The sequence below is a fragment of the Pan paniscus genome, chromosome Y, assembly GCF_029289425.2.
Source record: "Pan paniscus chromosome Y, NHGRI_mPanPan1-v2.0_pri, whole genome shotgun sequence".
Classification (NCBI taxonomy): Eukaryota; Metazoa; Chordata; class Mammalia; order Primates; family Hominidae; genus Pan; species Pan paniscus.
The window spans coordinates 11,715,176-11,735,938 of NC_073273.2; the positions used below are offsets into that span (position 1 = coordinate 11,715,176).

Sequence of the window (20,763 nt, forward strand, 5' to 3'; positions counted from 1 at the left end):
CTATCCTGACCGTTGCCTCCTAGGTCCTAATGTCTGCCAGACAAATTTCCTCTCACCTGTCTTCTCCAAGGCTAGTCCCACTTCTAAAAACCACTTCCTGTCTCTGGTGATTTTAGATTCTCTTATAAGAATAATTTCTAGTATAAACTTCAGTACTCTGTTACATTCTTTTGGCAACCAGTCTCACCAATCAGAAAGACATAATTTTCACCCAAAGCCCCACTGGGGCAGGGGATTATCTGGAATTTTAAGATCCCTCCTCAGACTAGCAGGCCTAACAAAAGCTATTTCTGAAGCTAGGATATGGGGAGCCTCAGAAATGATATCCTTCTTATTCAAGTGAGGACAAAAGGCATCACTCTTCCAACCCTGGATGTTCCTTCCTTCCCTCAGGGTATGGCCCTCCACTTTATTTTTGGGGCATAACGTCTTTATAGGACAAGGGTAAAGTCCCAATACTAAGAAGTGAATGCTTGGAACTCTAACAGGAGAATGTGTTGGTAAGTGCCACTAAATCCTATTTTTCTCTGTCCTTGTGATCTAGGAGGACAGGCAAGTGTGCAGGTTTTCAAGAATGCATCAGTAAGGTCATTCAGTAAGTAATGGATATCAGTAAGTAAATCCAACATTCCTCAGTCTTTCTTGTGGTCTAGGAGGAAAACTAGTGTTTCTGCTTCTGCATCAGTGAGCACAACTATTCCAATCAGCAGGGTCCAGGGACCACTGTGGGTTCTTGGGCAAGGGGAGAAACAAACAAACCAAAACCATGGGTGGTTTCACCTTTCAGATGGGAAACACTCAGGCATCAACAGGCTCACCCTTGACATGCATCCTAAGCCCTTGGGACGAATTTGACCTGCAAACTCTGAAAAAGAGGAGGCTCATTTTATTCTGCATTATGGCCTGGCCCCAGTATTCTCTCTCTGGCCCCAATATTTTCCCTCAAATGAAAAATGGTCATGTGAGGGAAGTATAAACTACAATGCCATCCTATAGCTTGACATTTTCTGTAAGAGGGAAGGCATATGGAGTGAAATACCTTATGTTCAAGCTTTCTTTTCATTGAAGGAGAATCCACAACTCTGCAAAGCTTGCAATTTATATCCCACAGGAGGACTTCTCAGTTTACCCCCATATCCTAGCCTCCCTATGGCTCCCCTTCATATTACTGATAAGCCTCCTCTAATCTCACCTGTCCAGGAGGAAACAGCAAAGAAATCTCAAAAGGACCACAAAAACCCCCAGAATATCAGTTATGTCTCCTTCCAGCTGTAGGGGGAGGGGAATTTGGCCCAACCCAGGTACATGTCCTCTTCTCCCTCTCTGATTTAAGCAGATCAAGGTAGATCTGGGGAAGTTTGCAGATGATCCTGATAGGTATATAGATGTCCTATAGGTTCTAGGGTAAACCTCTGATCTTACTTGGAGAGATGCCATCCTATTGTTAGATCAAACACTGGCCTTTAATGAAAAGATTGCACCTTTAGCTGCAGCCCTAGCGCTTGGAGATACCTGGTACCTTAGTCAAGCAAATGACAGAATGACTGCCAAAGAAAAGAATAAATTCCATACTGATCAGCAAGCCATGCCCAGTATGGGTCCCAACTGGGACTTCCACTCAGATCATGGGGACCGGTGTCATAAACTTCTATTGACATGTGTTCTAGAAGGACTAAGGATAATTAGGAAAAAGCTCATTAATTATTCAACAATCTCTACCATAACTCAGGGAAAAGAATAAAATCCTTCTGCCTTCCTCAAGCAGTTATGGGAGGCCTTAAGAAAATATACTTCCCTGTCACTTGACTCACTAGAGGAACAATTGATTCTAAAAGATAAGTGTATTACCCAATCAGCCACAGATATCAGGAGAAAGCTCCAAAAGTGAGCTCTGGGATCTGAACAAAATTGGAAGGCATTATTACACCTGGCAAATTCAGTATTCTATATAGGGACCAAGAGGATCAGGCCTAAAAGGAAAAGTGAGATCAGAGAAAGGTTGAAGCCTTAGTCTTGGCCCTTTGTGGTTCAGGGACACGAAACTTGGTAGTTCAGAGAGGACAGAAAATGAAGCAGGCCAATCACCCAGTAGAGCTTGTTATCAGTGTGGTTTACAAGGACACCTTTAAACAGTTTGTCCATTGAGAAACAAGCCACCCTCTCGCTCAAGTCCACTATGCTGAGCCAATCACTGGAAGGCACACCGCCCCAGAGCACAAAGCTTCTCTGGGCCAGAAGCCCCCAACCAGATGATCCAACAACAGGACTGAGGGGGCCTGGAGTAAGTGACAGCTCATGACTTCTCCCTCACTGAGACCTGGGAATGTTTAACCATTGAGGGCCAGGAAATTGACTTCCTCTTGCACACTGATGTGGCCTTCTCAGTGTTAATCTCCTGTCTTAGACCACTGACCTCAAAGTCCATTACCATCTGAGGAATCCTGAGACAGCCTGTAACCAGGTATATCTCTCACCTCCTCAGTTGTAATTGGGAGAATTTAGTCTTTTCATGTGCCTTTCTTGTCATGCCTGAAAGTCCCACACCCTTATTAAGGAGGGATATATTAGCCAAATTGGAGCTATTATCTTACATGAATATGGGGAACAAGTTACCCATTTGTTGTCCCCTACTTGAGGAGGGAATCACGCCTGAAGTCTGGGCATTGGAAGGACAATTTGGAAGGGCAAAAAATGCCTGTCCAGTCCAAATCAGGCTAAAAGATCCCACTAATTTTCCTTATCAAAAGCAATGTCCCTTAAGGCCTGAAGCTCATAAAGGATTACAGGATTTTGTTAAATATTTAAAAAGCTCAAGGCTTAGTAAGGAAATGCAGCACTCCCTGCAAGACCCCAATTATAGCAGTACAAAACCAAACAATCAGTGGAGACTACTGCAAGATCTTAGACTCATCAATGAAGCAGTAATTCCTCTATATCCATTTGTACAAAACCCCTACACCCTGCTCTCTCAAATATCAGAGGAAGCAGAATGGTTCACTGTCCTAGACCTCAAGGATGCCTTCTAAATTCCCCTGCACTCTGACCCCCAGTTTCTCTTTGCCTTTGAGGATCCCACAGACCACAAATCCCAACTTACATGGACGGTCTTGCCCCGGGGGTTTAACCCTGACTTGTTTGGACAGGGATTGGCCCCAGATCCAGGCCACTTCTCAAGTCCAGGCACTCTAGTCCTTCAGTATGTGGATGATTTACTTTTGGCTACCAGTTTAGAAGCCTCGTGCCAGCAGGCTACTCTACATTTCTTGCGCTTTCTAGCTAATCAACGGTACAAGGTGTCTAGGTTGTAGGCCCAGTTTTGCCTACAGCAGGTCAGATATTTAGGCCTAGTCTTAACCAGAGGGACCAGGGCCCTCAGCAAGGAAGGAATACAGCCTATGCTGGCTTACCCTCACACTAAGACATTAAAACAGTTGTGGGGGTTCCATGGAATCACTGCTTTTGCTGACTCTGGATCCCCAGATACAGCGAGATAGCCAGACCCCTCTATACTCTAATCAAGGAGACCCAGAGGGCGAATACTTATCTAGTAGAATGGGAATCAGGGGCAGAAATAGTCTTCAAAACCTTAAAGCAGACCCTAGTACAAGCTCCAGGTTTAAGCCTTCCCACAGGACAAAACTTATCTTTATAAGTCACAGAGGAGCAGGAATAGCTCTTGGAGTCCTTGCTCAGACTTGTGGGACAACCCCACAACCACTGTCATAGCTAAATAAGCAAACTGATGTAGTAGTAAAAGGCTGGCCTCACTGTTTGAGGTTAGTTTTGGTGGTGGCCATCTTAGTGTCAAAGGCTATCAAAATTATACAAGGAAAGGATCTCGCTGTCTGGACTACTTATGGTATAAATGGCATAGTAGGTGTCAAAGGAATTTTTTGGCTATCAGACAACCACCTACTTAGATACAGGCACTACTCCTTGAGGGACTGGTGCTTCAAATACATAATTTCATGGCCCTCAACCCTGTCACTTTTCTCCCAGAATATGGGGAACCAATCGAGCATGACTGCCAACAAATTATAGTCCAGATTTATGCCACCTGAGGTAATCTTTTAGAAGTCCCTTTAGCTAATCCTGACCTTCACCTAGATACTGAGGGAAGTTCATTTGTGGAGAATGGTTTACAAAGGGCAGGTTATGCCATAGTTAGTGATGTAGCCGTACTTGAAATTAAGCCTCTTCCCCCAGGGACCAGCACCCAGTTAGCAGAACTAGTGGCTCTTAACCCGAGCCTTAGAACTGGGAAAGGGAAAAAGAATAAATGCATACAGAGATAGCAATTATGCTTATCCAATCCTACATGCCCATGCAGCAATATGGAAAGAAAGGGAGTTCCTAACCTCTGGGAGGAGCCCCCATTAAATACCACAAGGAAATTATGGAGTTATTGCACACAGTGCAAAACCCAATGAGCTGGCAGTCTTAAACTGCCAAAGCCATCAGAAAGTTGAAGGAGAAAAGGCAGAAGGAAACCATCAGACAGATGCTGAGGCCAAAGTTGCTGCCAGGTGGAATATCCTATTAGAAATACCTAAGGAAGGACACTTGGTATGGAATAACCCCATGCAAGAGATTAAGTGCCAGTATTCCCTGAATGAAACAGAATGGAGGCTTTCACAGGGGCATAGTTTCCTCCCCTCAGGGTGGTTAAGGATAGATGAACTAAAGGTACTTATATCCAATGCCAGCCAGTGGAAAATGCTTACAACCCTCCACCAAACTTTTCGTATGTGTATTGAAAACACTAATCGAAATGTCAAATCCCTATATACAGGGCCAAATCTCCTCTCAAACATCTGACAGGTAGTTAAGGCCTGTAAGGTGTGCAAAAGGAATAATCCCTTGGTCCATCATAAGGCCACTTTGGGGGAACAAAGAATAGGTGACTATCCTGGAAAGGACTGACAGTTAGACTTCACTCATATGCCTGTCAAAGAGATTTCAATACTTGTCAGTCTCTGTTGATACCTTTACAAATTGGATAGAAACTTTCCCCTACAAACAGAGAAGGCTCAGGAAGTGGTTAAAGTCCTAATTCATGAAATAATTCCTAGATTTGGGGTTCCCCCAAGCTTAGAGAGTGACAGTGGTCCAGCTTTTAAAGCCATGATAATTCTGGGAATTTCCAGGGCACTAGGGATACAATATATCCTTCACTGTGCCTGGAGGCCACAATCCTCTGAGAAGATTGAGAAGGCAAATGAAACACCCAAGAGGCATCTAAGGAAACTAACACAAGAAACTCATCTCCCATGGCCTACTGTTTTGCCTTGGTCTTGTTGAGAAACCAATATTCTCCGCAAAAAATGGGGCTCAGTCCATATGAAATGCTGTATGGATGACCTTTTCTCACAAAGGACCTCCTATTTGATGAGGAAACAGCCAACCTGATCAAAAATATAACTTCTTAGGCAAAATATCAACAAAACCTTAAAAACCTACCTGAAGGATGTCACAGAGAAAAGGGAACAGCATGTTTCAACCAGGAAATCTAGTGTTGGTCAAATCTCTCCCCTCTACCTCCCCATCTATGGACTCTTGTTGGGAAGGACCATACTCAGTAATCCTCTCTACCTCCACTGCACTTAAGGTTGCAGGAGTGGAGTCTTGGATTCACCACACCCGAGTTAAATTTTGAACATCCCCTGAGGAACCTGCAGGACCGTCAGCTCAGGAGTCCCAAGATCAACCAAAACAGCCTCCATACACCTGCAAACCACTGGAGGACTTGCATCTCTTATTTTGGAAGGAAACATCCTAGAGTAAAAAGGCTGCTACCACTGATCCTGAAGAAAAATCCCCTCCTCCTTCAAAAAGATAAGTTAAAACCTACATAATCCTTATCTTTAACACCTTTTCTTACCTCTTCAATGGAATCCTTTTACTATTTCATCATATTATTAAGCAGCATACTAACCATACGATTTGGGATAGGAGTATATACTGTAGCTCCTGCCGTGATGTAAACCATAACCACATCAACCTTTTTTCTATCTTCCTTCTTTCTGACAACAATTTACTTCTACCTTTAACTCAGACTGGATAAAAGGATCTCATCTTCCAGAACACCCTCTTTACCTTCCTACTTACTCTTTGCCTAACTATTCCCCCTGCTTTCTTGGATACCTCATACAATCATGTTTCCCCTTCCACTAGCTCCTAATTACCTCTACAAGACTCAACTTAACCCACTCTCTCTTAAACCAGTCCAATCCTTCCCTGGCAAATGACTCTTTGTTTTGTATCTCTCTATCAACCTCTGCTGCTTATGTTACCACTACCATTCCTGCAAAAAATAAAAAATAAAAATAAAAATAAAAAAACTGGGTCTTTACCAAGTTAACCTACATCCCTCATTATGAAGGAAAGAACGCTTTCCAACTTCTAAATATGCAATCATTAGCTGACTTCCCCATCTCTGATAGGACCAAGAATACCCTAACAGGATGTGCAATCCAACTTTTGCATTCTTACATTTCCAACCTCACCCATTGCACAAGAAATGAAAAGCCCATAAACAGCCCTGTAACTCTGGATATCATCTTAACTTTCCAAGCCCCTTTAGGCATCCAACTCAACCTGTAATCAGGCCTGCCCCAGGGCACCTACTACCCCATCAGTGTAATTCCACCCTACAACTTCAAACCCCATCTGATCATAGTAACTTCTGAGTCACTCAAACATCTCCATACAGAGCTGTCTTGTCTGCTTGTTAGGACCTCCAAAAATCGTCACCTCCTCCCTGCTTAATGAAAAATCCAGGTGTTGTAATGGCAAACCTATTCCCTGTATGACCATTCACTGCTGGACCCCCTGCAGCAGTGCCCCCACCACTTGTGAATGCCTTTTTATCCCCTCTTTCAGTCACTCTCTCAAATGGTTCCTAGTAGATACAAAACGGTTTTTTCTCCAATGGGAAAATAGAACACAAGGAGCTACTCAGTTTGCTCCAAACACCCTTTTCCAGCTACTGACCAGATCTGACTTCAGGAGAGAAGCCGCAGACCTTCACAGTACTTTGGCATACTCTGGGAGTATGCCAAATGAAAATAACAAACTCACACACCTTTTTAACATACACAACGAGTTCTGTCTACCCAGCCAAGGTATAATCTTCTTATGTGGAATGTCGACCTATATCTGACTCCCCACCAACTAGACCAGCACCTGCACCTTAGTCTTTCTAAGTCCCAGTATTGACATTGCCCCAGGAAATCAGACTCTATCAGTACCCCTCAAAGCTCAAGTCCATCAGCACAGAGCCATACAACTAATACCCCTACTTATAGGGTTAGAAATGGCTACTGCTACAGGAACTGGAATAGCCAGTTTACCTACTTCGTTATCCTACTACCACACATTTTCAAGGGATTTCTCAAGAGAGTTTTCAATAAATAATGAAATCTACCCTTATTCTACAATCCTAAATAGACTCTTTGGCAGCAGTGACTCTCTGAAACCACTGAGGCCTAGACTTCCTCACTGGTGAGAAAGGAGGACTCCTCACCTTAGGGGAAGAATGTTCCCCTAAGCATGTTTCAACCAGGAGATCTTTTTGTACACTAACCAGTCATTGATAGTACAAGATGCTGCCTGGGATTTGTATGAAAATTCTTCTGAAATCAGACAATGCCTTTCAAAATCTTATACCAACCTCTGGACTTGGGCAACATGGCTTCTCCCCTTTGTAGGTCCTGTGGCAGCCATCTTGCTATTGCTTACCTTTGGGTCCTGTATTTTTAACCTCCTTGTCAAAATTGTATCCTCTAGGATCAAAGCCATCAAGCTACATATGATCTTACAAATGGAACACCAAATGGGCTCAAGTAACAACCTCTACCGAGAACCCTGGGACTGACCCAGTGACCCTTTCACTGGCCTAGAGAGTTCCCCTCTGGAGTACACTACAACCGCAGGCCCCCTTCTTTGCCCCTACTTAGCAGGAAGTAGCTATAGCAGTCATTGCCCAATTCCCAACAGCAGTTGGGGTGTCCTGTTTAGAGGGAGGATTGAGAGGTGAAGCCAGCTGGGCTTCTGGGTCAGGTGGGGACTTGGAGAATTTTTCTGTCTAGTTAAAGGATTGTAAATGCACCAATGAGTGCTCTGTATTTAGCTAGATGTTTGTAAATGCACCAATCAGCACTCTGGTAAAACACACCAATCAGTACTCTGTGTCTAGCTAAAGGTTTGTAAATGACCCAATCAGCACTCTGTAAAAACAGACCAATCAGCACTCTGTAAATTGGACCAGTTCACACTCTATAAAATGGACGAATCAGCTCTCTGTAAAATGGACAAATCAGCAGGCTATGGGTGGGGCCAAAGAAGGGAATATAAGCTGGCCACCCGAGCCAGCAGGGGCGACATGCTCGGGTCCCCTTCCACGCTCTGGAAGCTTTGTTCTTTCACTCTTTGCAATAAATCTTGCTGCTGCTCACTTATTGGGTCTGCACTATCTTTATGAGCCGTAACACTCACTGCCAAGGTCTGCAGCTTCACTCCTGAAGCCAAGCCAGCGAGACCACAAAATCACAGGGAGGAACAAACAACTCCCAACGTTCCACCTTTAAGATGTAACACTCACTTCAAAGGTGTGCAGCTTCACTCCTGAAGCCAGCGAGACCGTGAATCTCCCAGGAGGAATGAGCAACTCCAGATGCACCAACTTCAAGAGCTGTAGCACTCACTGTGAAGGTCTGCAGCTTCTCTCCTGAAGTCAGCGACACCACAAACCCACCAAAAGGAAGAAACTCCAGACACACGTGAACATCTGAAGGAACAAACTCTGCACACACCATCTTTAAGAACTGTAACATTCACTGTGAGGGTCCGCAGCTTCATTCTTTACCAAAAACCCATCAGAAGGAACCAATTCTGAACACAATGGCCTCATTCATCATTAATTATTGATGATTAATGAATGAATGATTAATTAGTGATGAATGGTTATCATTAATGACTAATGATAAGGAAGATGGATGGTTGATTCATAAGCTTAAGGTGGCCTGGAGCAGCCTGGGGAGGGGGCTCTGTGAGTGACATGGGAGAGAGGAGTTAAGTTCCAAGGTGGGGCTGGGGGGCTGAGTTACCTTCTTAGGACTGCTCTGCATTGGGACAGAACAAAAGACGGGAACCACATTAGAAGGGGCTGCCCGTGAAGGAAGGGGGAAGATGAAGAGCCACTGTGTCCCAGCCCTGGACAGACCAGTGACTCCCCTGGCCAGTGGAGGGAAATCAGGGGTCCTCAGGACCAGAAGACGCAATGTGGAAGGCAGAGGCTCTAGTGATGACAGTGGCTTTTGGAGGGCTCGGGGGTACTGGATGCCCAGGTCCCATATTGAGCATGAGAGAGGCAGAGAGACAGGACCCAGAGCCTGACCCATTCCTGCAAGCCCCTCAGGACCGTGTGGCCACACATTGGGGAAAAGACAAGGCCCATGTCAGAACACTGTTTTCAAGGGGTCACTCAGAAGCCACCCATGGGATGGAAGCAATGTAGGGCCTTTGTGAGTAAAGCTGACTGTTGGGAGAGAAGCTGAGGCAGAACTTGCATGTCTGCTAGACTTGCTGGCTCCTTGCTTCTAGCACTCCCATTATCTCAAGTAGCCATATGTTTCAAAGAAAATGCTACACCATCACAGCTGTAGCTCCTTCACTTGACACACCATTTCCTTTCAACCCCCACATCCTCACCACGTTTCTTTGTCTGATTTCCAATTAATAGCATGGGCTTCCCTAGCTCAGGGACTTCACAGCCTCCATACTAGCATTGCCCCCCTTGTCCCACTGTCTCTCAACTTGTCTTTTCTCATTCCTTTGACTCTGCTGGAGTTCATAGCCCCCACGGCCTGGTGTTGGGCCTGATCACCCCAACATAGGGCTGCCAAGGGGACACATTGTATGCACAGTCCAGCCCCCTGACCATGTTTAACCCTTGCATGTACAGCAGGAAGTAGAAAGAAAATGGCTGTTACAATTACGCTCCACCTGCTCACTATGGGGTAGGAAGAGAGAGAGTAAGAGAGAAAGAAGTGGTGAGGCTGGGCTTTGCTTGGACCTGTGCAAGTTAGTGCATGCCCCAGCCATGCACAAGCCAAGAGGCCAAGGTCAAGAGCCAGGTGTGGGGGCAGCCACCAGTTGGATACTCACACTTCCTCATCAGACATGGTGAAGGTTGGTGATTTCTGCTAACAGGTTGAGGAAGAGACAGAGAGAGAGATCTGTCCCTCTCCAGGGGAAGCTCCGTGCCCAGGACCAGCTGCCCTGTCCATGTGTGGCAGTGGTGCCAGGCCAGTGTGCTGGTGACTGTCTCTCTCTGAGCTGACTACCATGACTACCAGCATGGCCAGGCCTGGGGAGGATCCAAGGAGCTGCACCGGCATGATGGCTGGGGTTTTAGAAAACAAAGTTCATTACAACACAGTACAGATCACTGGAAGACAATAGTTATGGTCCCCCCGGGAGTGTTGTATAAGAAAAACACATGTTCATCAGCAAAAAAATGCATCTACATTGCATCCCTGAGGTGGGAACCATTTTCCAAACCCTCATTCAAGAATGCTAATTTTCTGAGAGCAACTTAAACTCCATGCAAAATTACCCAGCAGATAGCTATCTTCCTGGCAATGGTGGCAGGTTTTTCCTATCCCGGAATCTCTTCCTGAGACTTCTGCCCCTCAGGTTAAGCCTCTTGTACCTGCCACAGCTGGGCAAGGCTCTCCTCAATCCTCAACCCCACCAGTCAGCGTTGCCCAGGCCCTTAGCATGACCCAGCCCTGGGCTGCCCACTGGCCCATTGGGCTTCTCTTTGCCCTTGCTGCTGTCTTCCCAGCTGGTTCAGACCCCAAACCCAACAGCCTCCTCTAGGGCCAACCTCTGTAAAGAGGAGGGTCACTGAAGAAAGTGAGCCGAGTCTGGCCCCTCCCTGCTTTGCCCACCCCTGAACCCAGCTGGGCTGACACCAGTTGGTGGCCCCAAAATGTGGGCTGCATGGCCCTCGCCTGGGGTGAGTTATTTATAAGGAACCAGCAGCAGCTGAGGTGTCTAGAAATAGGCAAGACATTTCTTCCCAGAAACGCAAGCCATAGGTGAAGCAGGGGTGATAGCTCAGCCCTCCTTAGCCCGCAGCAGCCCCCTCACACTCATGCAGCCAGGCCCTCCCCAGCTCCTCATATTTCCTTCCTGTGCCCCCTGGCCAAAGTCAGATGGGTGCCCCGTCAACCCCAGGCATGGTGACCTCAAGGCCTTCCAGTGGAGGCAGGAAAGGCCCACTCTCCCAGTGGGGAAACTGAGGCACCTGCTTTGCTGAGCACCTGGAAACAATACAAGCCTGCTCTGTTCCCCACAGTGTGGCCTGTCTCATCGGCCCTGTTGTGGGGAGGGGCTGGGAGCAGGGTATAACATTTCAACAGCTGAAGAGCAAAGCAGGTGTCCAGTAAATGCCTGTCTCAGAGGGGCTGCATAAAAATAACCTATGCCATCAGGTTCCTTGGGCACATGCAGCACCCTTCCCTCCTTCAGAGGTGACAGAGCCAGGGCAAGGTGGGAATGCAGGAGCCATTGTCCCTTGCTGACTGTGGCCCTGAGCATGATCCTAGTCCTATTGTCCAGCCACTCAAATTTGCCTTGCCCCATGTCTACCCATGGACTTCAGGAGGGGCGGCCAAGCCCTGATCAGGTGGCACAAGTTAGGGAGACCATGTCCAAGGCAGGCAGGCGGGGTGGGGACTCTTGGAAGTGCCAGCTCCTCCAGTCTCCAGTGAGAAGCGATGAAGCCCAGCCCCCACTCTTGCCCTGTCCTTCCCCATTCCAGCCTCTGTCCACTTTTGTCCTGCACCTCCCGACGCTGGCCCCCAAGGCTGTGTGGGCGTTAGACACCCCCAACCCAATGCACTTCTCTGCTGGCCATATATGAGCCCCTGCCCTCCTCTCCTCATTTTCATCTCTACAAAATGGTGGTTTTGGAGGCCAAGGCTGCAATAGCAGCATGGCAAGGCCAGGACTACCTAGGGCAAATATCTGTCTGCATGGCTGCTGCAAGTCAGCAACCTAAGCCCTGGCAGAGCTCCCACATGTCCTCTCCCATGCTGCTCACAGCCTGTGCCTCTCTGCTTCCTGCCTCAGGCCACTCCCAACACTGGGCTTACCTGAGCACCAATTTCCCCCCTCTCAGCCTCCCACACTTCACCTTCTGCATCCTCCTGGTACTGAGACCATCACATCACTGTGTCCAAATTGCAGACTCCAGACCTGGAGCAGTCACCTGGGTGCTCTGAACCATAATGCTTCAAGTTGAGATGTTTGGTTCCACCAGGGCCTGGGACATCAGTGCCCCAGGACCCCAGAGTGTCCCTGGAAAGAGGGGTAGTCCACCCGCTTGCAGGAAGCCCCATTGGCCCAAATGCTGGTTGGCTGCTTTTGCCCATAGACACCTGCGGGTTGAGCGTGAGAAGGGCTGGGGATCCCTGTGGACAGGACGGACTGCAGGCAATGGCACCCAGCTCAACCTCCTGTTTAGTGGCGTTTGATCTTCCCAGCAGCCCACTGGCCAGTGGCTGGGTGGCTGGGGTGTATGGGGAGTCAGGGCTGGGGAGATGTGCCCTTTCAGGCCCTTTACAAATATAGGAATGGCCAGAGGAGGAGCTGGAAGGAGGCCAGGATGCATAGGATATGCTTGGAGAAGGAGGCAAAGTACTCCTTTACCTCCAGGAATAGTCAACTTCTATTTGTACTCTCAGCAGTGTGTACATTCTGGTTGGGCTGAAGAGGGGAAAAGGAAAGTGTTTGGTGGCTCTGGGGCACAAAGCTGAGTGCTCTCTTTGGGCCAAACTGGTGTGGGGTCATGAGAACTGGCCTGCCAATATCCCAGCATGTTCTGTGGGAGTAAACATTTGGTCCAGGAAAAGGGTCTGCACAGCAGGGTTTCCTCCCACTAGCCGACCCAATGCCACAGGCCCTTTGCTGTGTCCCCATGGGGAGGAAGCACCTTGAGGCCTGGGAGACCACCCACGGAACTGAGGCTAGGTCCCCATCCCTTCTCAGACCCCCCTTGGAGGTCAGGTCTGCTTTCCCAGGTGGACATCATTGGGGCCCACACAATAAGTGGAAAAGAGACATGACAAGCTGGCTGAAGTCCAAGTCTACCATACCTTCCCCAGGACTGGTGCTGTCAGATATTCCCAGTGGGCAGAAAACTGGTCACTGATGTCCAGGGGCCAGGGCTGTTCATTATTTCCAAAGCCTTGCCCATCGAGGACACAAATGGGGAGGAGAAAGTGTGCCCTGTGGAGGAAGCCAGAGACCCAGAGTAGGAGGACAGTGACATTCCCAGCAAGTCAAGCTCCAACAGCTTTCCCAGTGCTCAGCACTCAGGGGGAGAAGGCAGACAGAGAGTGGTCCTTGTCCTTTGAGACGGGAACCTAGGGCCAGCCTCTCTTGTCATGTGGCCTCAGGCACATGCTGCCTGTCCCTGGGCTCTGTGGCCTGGCTCTTCCATGGAGGGGTTGAATGAGGTGTCAACCATCTTTGGTAGCAGGGACAGCACAAAGCAGTCACCAGCAGCCTCAAGGGCCTGCACAAGGTAACAAGAGCCCTGCTGCCATCTGGCCTGATGGGGTTGGTCCAAGGAGAGGAGGGAGGGCAGGACCCTCCTGGGGGCCATTGTAGACCTTGGTGGGGGCACAGCGCAAGAGAGTCTCAGCCTGGGTTGGGGAGGCATTTCCACCCAGGAGTAGTCTGAGGATGGACCATGGGGCCTTGGCTGCAGGGCAGTTGTGGGGGTTGGCCTAGGGGCTTGTGTGCCATCCATGGCAAAGGGTCCTTTAGGCTGCAGCTCCTTTGAGCCTCCTGACCTCTGTGTTGGGCATGGCCTGACCTCCAGATTTCCAGGAGCAGGGGCATGGGGTTGCTGTTGTCATGGAGGGAAGACTGCATCAGAAATACAGCAGAGCTGTGGTTGGGCAGAGCTCAGAGGGACAAGCCCTGGGGCTGAGCTGAGGGGTGTGGAGGATCTGACAAGGGGCCAGGGATGGTGGCACACAGTAGGGCAGTGGCTGCCTCCTCAGCACTACTTACCCAAACTACCCGCTGCCTAGATGCTGTCCACTCTGCAACCCAGTGTTGAATGCCCAGCTTTGGCCTTTGGGCCTGCCTCTGCCTGCTGCCCTTGGTCACCATCCCATCTGAATCAGGTGGGAAAGGAAGGCCTGGATGATGTCTCAGTGACCAGGGCATCTCAGAAAAGATGGGAGCATATCATTTCCCTTACATGGATGGTGGCTCTGTTGAGGTTTTGCTTTTCTGAACTGAGTGTATTCATGAGGCAAACAGGGTTTGACATGAAGCCTTCAGAAAATAGTGACTCTGTGGAGCCGAGGGAACGGCAAAGTGAAATACAGAAAGCTGGAGGGCCTGCTTAAAGGAGCTTCCCAGATGCTCACTGAGAGCTGCAGGACTGAGTGGCAGGCCCCAGTGCAGGATCTGGGAGAGGAGGGATGATGTCCCCAGTCTGTCTGCTATTTCACAGTTGTCAATTCATTCACCCATCTATTCATTCCTATGTATTCATTCTCACTTTCAATATTTTCTTCCTACTCCTTCTCTTCCATCTATCATCCCTCCATCTGTCCATCCATGCATCCACCAATCAAACCACCTAACCATCCACTCATTTATCCCTCCATTTCATCCATCCTTCCTGCCATCCATGCATCCATCATTCATCTATCCATCCATTCATCCAATCATTCACCTACCTAAACATCCATCTGCCCACCCATCTATCCATCATTCATCCATCCACCCACCTATATACATCCATCTATCAATCTATCTATCCATCCATCCATCTCTTCATCCATCCAACTACCCATCCACTCATCCATCCATCCCTCCCTCACTTCATCCACCCATCCATCCACCCACTCCTCACCCCTCCCTCCATCCCTCCCTCCATCCTTTCATCCATCCACATATCCACTCATCCACCCAACCACCTACCCATTGACTCATTCATTCCTCCCTCCTTCCATCACTCTCTATGTCCAAACATTCATCCATCCCTTCACCCATTCATCCACCCACCCATCTACCCACCCTTCACCCATTCATCCACCCACACATCTACCCATCCACTCATCCTTCCCTCCATTCATCCATCAATCTATCAATTCACTCAATCACCTATCATCCCCCCTTTCAACCATCCATTCATCCACCCATCCACGCATCCACCCCTCCTTTCATCCATCCACCTATTCATCCATGCACCCACCTGTCCATCCACTCATCCATCCATCTACCCATCCATTCATCCATCCCTCTATTCATCCATCCATCCATCCATCCATCCATCCATCCATCCATCCATTCACCTATCCATCCATCCAACTGCCTACCCATCCCTGCATTAATCCCTCTATCTATCCATCCATCCATCCATCCACCCATCTAACCATCCATTCACTCATCCTTCTTTCTCTCTCCCTCTCCCTCTAACCATTCATCAGGCCATCCCTTCATCAACCCATCCACTTATTTACCCATTCACTCACAAATCCCTCTATTCATCCATCCACCTATCCATTCACTAACCATCGATCTATCCATCCATCCATCCATCCATCCATCCATCCATCCATCCATCCTGCTAGCCAACCAGCCACACTCTCACCCACCCATCTATTCACCCACCCACTTACCCACTCATCCATGCACCTATCAATCCATCCACACACCCGCTTACCCATTCACTCATCCATACATTCCTCTATCCATTCATCCATCCCCTATTCATCCACTCACCCAGGTCTCCACTCACCCACACAACCATTCATCCATTCACCCACTTATACATCCACTCATCCATCCATTCATATATCTATTCATCTATTAATTAATTGACCTATCTACCCATCCATCCATCCACCCACCCATCCACCCATTTATCTGTTTACAAAACCTTCACTGAGCACATACTGGGGGGTATTGGGGGAGACCCCGAGGTGGACCTTGCTCTCTGTGGGTGCACACTCAGGGCACAGAAGTTTATAATGGGCTAGTCATGGTGGGGGTAGGATATCACAGATATTCTGGAAAAGGAAGCCTGGACCCTACTCACTGTGTATACCCTGACTTAGGCCACCACAGAGCTTATGTGCTGGAGTCTTACACTGCAAAGGCCATGAGACAGGTCAGATTGCCCAAACTCAGAGGCCACAGTATGCTGTGTGGTGTGGGAATGGGCTGTCCACTGGCCCAGCCTTTCAATCCTGGGCAGCCCTGTCGCCTTAGTGAGTACAAGACAGCCAGCATATGGGAATACACAAGGAGCTTTATTACACAAACGTGGGAGTGAGGGGTGGCAAGCAGAATACAGTGGGGAGGCAGCATTGAGCCTCATCCTTCATGGCCATTGTTAGCCCCTGACATGCAGTTTCCACTTGGATGTGGGAGGTGACCCACCCTCTCTGCACAGGCTGTGCCTCAACTTCCTACCGTCCTAGAAGACACTTAGCATCTCCAGGGGTAATTCCCTTTGGCCAATGATCAGGAGTTTCTTTCTCCCCCAAGTAATGAGAAGCAGAGCTAGGGGTGGGGGGCAGACAGCGGAAGGGCAGATATGCTAAAGGGTCTAGGAGCAAAAGGAGATGGCAGCGAGTGCATCAAAGAGGCAAGAGTAGGCCATGCTGGCAACAGGAAGCAGCTTCTTAGCCAAGGCTGGGGGTCAGGGGTCTGGCCCACCCCTGGAATCACCCCTGGGTACCTGGAGGGTGCCATATGGCTGAACTTGCAGACCCAGGAAGCTGGAACATAGGCATGGAGTGCAGGAGGCATTAGGCTGGGAACCAGGGAGGTGCAGCAGACCTGTCTCCTGCAAGCAGGCCCACAGAGCCTACTCTCCCGCCTCTCTCTGCTGGCCTTCCTGCCCTGTCCTTGCCCCATCTCCATCACAGGATAAGACGCCCTGCCTCAGAGGCCTGCTTCTCAGTGTGAGCACTTGTGATCTGGGTCTGCACCTCTGGCTGGAGGCCTGAATCCAGGTGGAGGGAAGGCGGCCTGCCTGCCAGGCAGCCTGTCCACCCTGGGAGCTAAAACTGAGGTTCTCATGGTTCCTGCAGTCCTGCTGTCCAGAGGAGGCTGGCAGCTGAGAGTGAGTCCTGGGTAGGCTCCTTCTGTCTCCACATCTCCAGCAGCTCTGTTCTTGCCTTGGCAGAGCCAGCACCCACCAGCAGCAGCCCCCAGACCTCCCTCCTTCCCCAAATGAGATAGCCTCTGGGTTGGACGGATTCCATTTGTCAATGTCCTTGCAAACATGTGGTGCCCACAAACCAGGGTGGGCAGCTTTGCCAGACCACCCCAGCCAGGAGCTCTGTGAGAATATCCCATTTAGCATAGCTCAGAGAAAAATTGCTCCCACCTTCTACTCTTGATGATGCAGCCTCAGCTTTCTGGAGCCTCTTGGCCGTCACCCCTCACTGCTGCCTCGCAGTGGACACACCTGTGGTTGGGCCGGTGACACCCCTCACTGCCTGTGGGCAGCCTCTCTTCCATCCCTGGGAGCAGCCCACAGCTGGCCAGGGGCATGCCTCTGACTTGGGGCTCACCCATGTCTCCATCCTGGCCCCCATGGAATTGTTGCTGGACCCAGGCTGTGTACTTGGGGCCTGCTTTGTGCCAGGTTGGCTTGGAGGACAGAGCCCCAGAGGCAGATTCTAGCTCTGTCCCTGGAGGTACTAGGCCTCTGTGACCTCATTTCTACACTAGGGTGATGGTGGGGTGACCCCAAAGTCTCTGAGGCACAGTGGAGCTCAGGATGCCCCAGGTAGGTTCTGAATGCTCAGGATACAGAATGTTTAGGTCTCCACACCCCTGGCCCCAGGTCCTCCCTGGACCAAGGGAGACACAGGTCTCCCACTTCAGGAGGGAGGATGGATGACCTGACCACTATCCCACTCACCCCAGGACACAGTCATGCTCATATTGGACATGTAAGTGGTAGCCAAGGTGTGTGGCCCAACCCTCCAGGGAACCACTGGACCCCCGCTGCCCCTGCTGCTCAAGCCAGGAAAGGACAACCTACATCTACGGAAGCTCCTGAGGAAGGCAGTCCAGAAGAAGATGACAGGGGCTATGCACTTCACCCCACCTGGGGCCTCCTGCACCTCTCTTTCCCCCTTGAGAGATGTCCGCCATGACCAGGAGGTCACAGCCCTGCACACTGCTGAGGACCCACACCCTGCCAAAGCCCCACACTTTCCTGAAGCCACGTGCCCCAAAGAGGTTCCCCTTACAATGGCTGCCCTACCCTGCTCCCCGCACACCCCCATCATCCACAACATGGAGTCACCCCTGCAAAAGTCCACATTCTACTTCAGCCTCACCCAGCAGAGGATTCTAGCTGCTCACTTCAAGGCCAAGGGGCCACAGGTTGTAGCCCCGACGCCTGAACCTGCCCAGCCTCTTAGTGGCTTTACACTTGTCTCAGCCCCCACGGCTGGGGGCACCCACATCACCAGGGTACACATCCAGCTGGTACTGTCCCTAAATGATGGTACCCCTGAACCCCCAGTACAGCCCCAGAAGGGGGATCCAACAGCCAGGACGGAGATGCCCCCACCATGTCCCCTCAGGGAACAGACCCTGGTCGTGGTGGCTCACATCTGCCTGATGCCCACTGCAGCTCAGGCTGCCATTCACTGGCCTGAGGAACCCCCTGTACTACAACCGCCACCCAGTTTCCAGACCTCGGTGCCCAGAGAGGCTAATGCCAGGATCATGGTACCTATAGCCCTGACCTGCCACATGTTGGAGCCCTCACTGCACAGCCTCGTCCCCATGGGCCCTGGTGGAGAGCACCTGGAAGAAACCCCAATGGGTGGCCCTGCCCCTGAGGCTGAGCGAGTGTCCAGCCCTACCTGGGCCTCATCCCCTGCCCTAGCATCAGGCCCTCACCAATGCCCTGTCCCCACAGCTGCGCCCAAGCCCCAGCTCAAGAAGCAGCTGCTGGAGGAGGCCCTAGAGCCTCTGTGCCCTAGGTTGCAGCAGAGCCTGGAGCTGGAGGTGCCCGCCCCCATGGAGCAGGAGGTGCCCACCCCTGTGTACCACAGGCCCCGCCTCCTGGGCCTCCAGGATGTGGGATGCTGTGCTATACTGCATGATGGTGGTGGAGCCCCAAGGGTGCCTGGTAGGACCCAGCGGTGAGGAGCACACCACCTCTGGCCTCACCTGCCTGCCCTCTGGCCTCACCTGCCTGCCCTCCCTGTACCAGCCTGGCTTCAAGCCCTGAAGCTGCAGGAGGCCACCTGGCACCCTACCACAGTCCACTCCATCCTGGAGCTGAACCCCACACCCAAGAACTTCAACTGCACAGTGACCAGTTGGAGGCTCCAGTTAAGTGGCTAGAACAGTCTCAGGGCCAAGGACCATGGGGTGGACAGAAGAGAGGCCTGAGGCTCTAGCTGAGGGCCCACAGTCACTGCATGAGGATGCACCAGGGCCCAAGGGGCATGGAGTGCAGGGCAGCTTGGAAAGGGCAAAAGGGGTGCCAGGAGAGTGTCAGGTGGATGTCAGCAGGGTGGTTAGGTTGACAGGGTGGAGTTGGCGAGCTGGAGCCCCCGGGCTGCATTGGTGTGAGGGGAACAGAGTAGGGGTCTGTGTTGGGATGTGGGATAGGCACCTTGGGATGAAAACTTTAGGTATGATGGCAGAGAATTGCACCTATTGAACTAGCCCAAGCTCCTAAGCATCCTGGGGCTCCCATAGTTCCTCCTTTTGCTGTCAAAGGATTGGGGGCAGATCTCTGCTCGATGAGGCATGGGCGTGGTCAGGCTGGCTAGGCCATTAGCATCAGGAGCACAATCAACAGTTTTGCTGCCTGTGCTTCCTGATGGCAGAGCCAGACCCTGGGACTGGGGTGCACGGGGGAGTCCCCAGCCAGCATGGGACTTGGCACTGATACAAGTGCTTAGGGACAGGCAGGGAGGGGTTCATCAGGGGGTGGAAGAAGGCCTGGAATGACCCCTCTAACTTCCCACCTCTGCTTTCTCCACCTGGGCTGACAGCCTGAGGGGACAGAACTCAAGAATTTGGCTTGTGGGAGAGACAAGGTCTCAGCATTGACCATGCCAAGGTTTGACAGTTGGATGAGAAGGGAACCCTCAGTGCAAACCCTGCGAGAACAGATTGGCCAAGCAAAGCCGAGAAGGTGCTGTGGCTTAGCTAGGGACAGTGGAGGGGTCTACTTGGCAGTCAGCCAGGCTCTGGTGAGGGTCACCGACCACAGAAGAGGGACTCAGAGGTACTAGAAAAAGCCTTTGCTGTAGTTGCTTGAGAGTCAGAGTTTAGCAGGGAAAGATGGTAGGAGGCTGCCTGCCCTACCCTGGGGTGTGATGGGTGCTGGAAATGCAGCCCTGGGCCCAGGTCACTAATAAATGTGTGTCTAACCATGGCAGGAGTGGCACTGCTCTGTCTGCAGCATAGGATGGGGAGGGCATTAGGACCCCTGAATGGCCCTCAGCTGGTACAGGGAGTAGGACATAAGTTCCTGCACCTCTATGGACCCCCGGCAGACAGATGGGCAGGGAAACTTGGCTCCATGCCATCCACTTCCTTCATCACTAGCCCTTTGGTAGCCAGGCTGCCCCTCACTCCCCTCATGAGCCCTGCTGGGGCTTTTGGGGAATGCCAGATGGGAGACTTAGGCTTCCCTGGTGGAGAAGTTGTTGAGCCAGGCTGACTCTTGTGAAA

General features: G+C 50.5%; 2 pseudogenes; one reads left to right on the forward strand and one right to left on the reverse strand.

The window, feature by feature from the left end:
- The first annotated feature begins 16,636 nt into the window (after nucleotides 1–16,636).
- LOC129395673 (proline-rich protein 33-like) lies at nucleotides 16,637–19,419 on the forward strand (annotated as a pseudogene).
- An 812-nt stretch (nucleotides 19,420–20,231) lies between these two features.
- Nucleotides 20,232–20,763, reverse strand: part of LOC134729852 (lymphocyte-specific protein 1-like) — a 100,539-nt pseudogene continuing 100,007 nt past the window's right edge.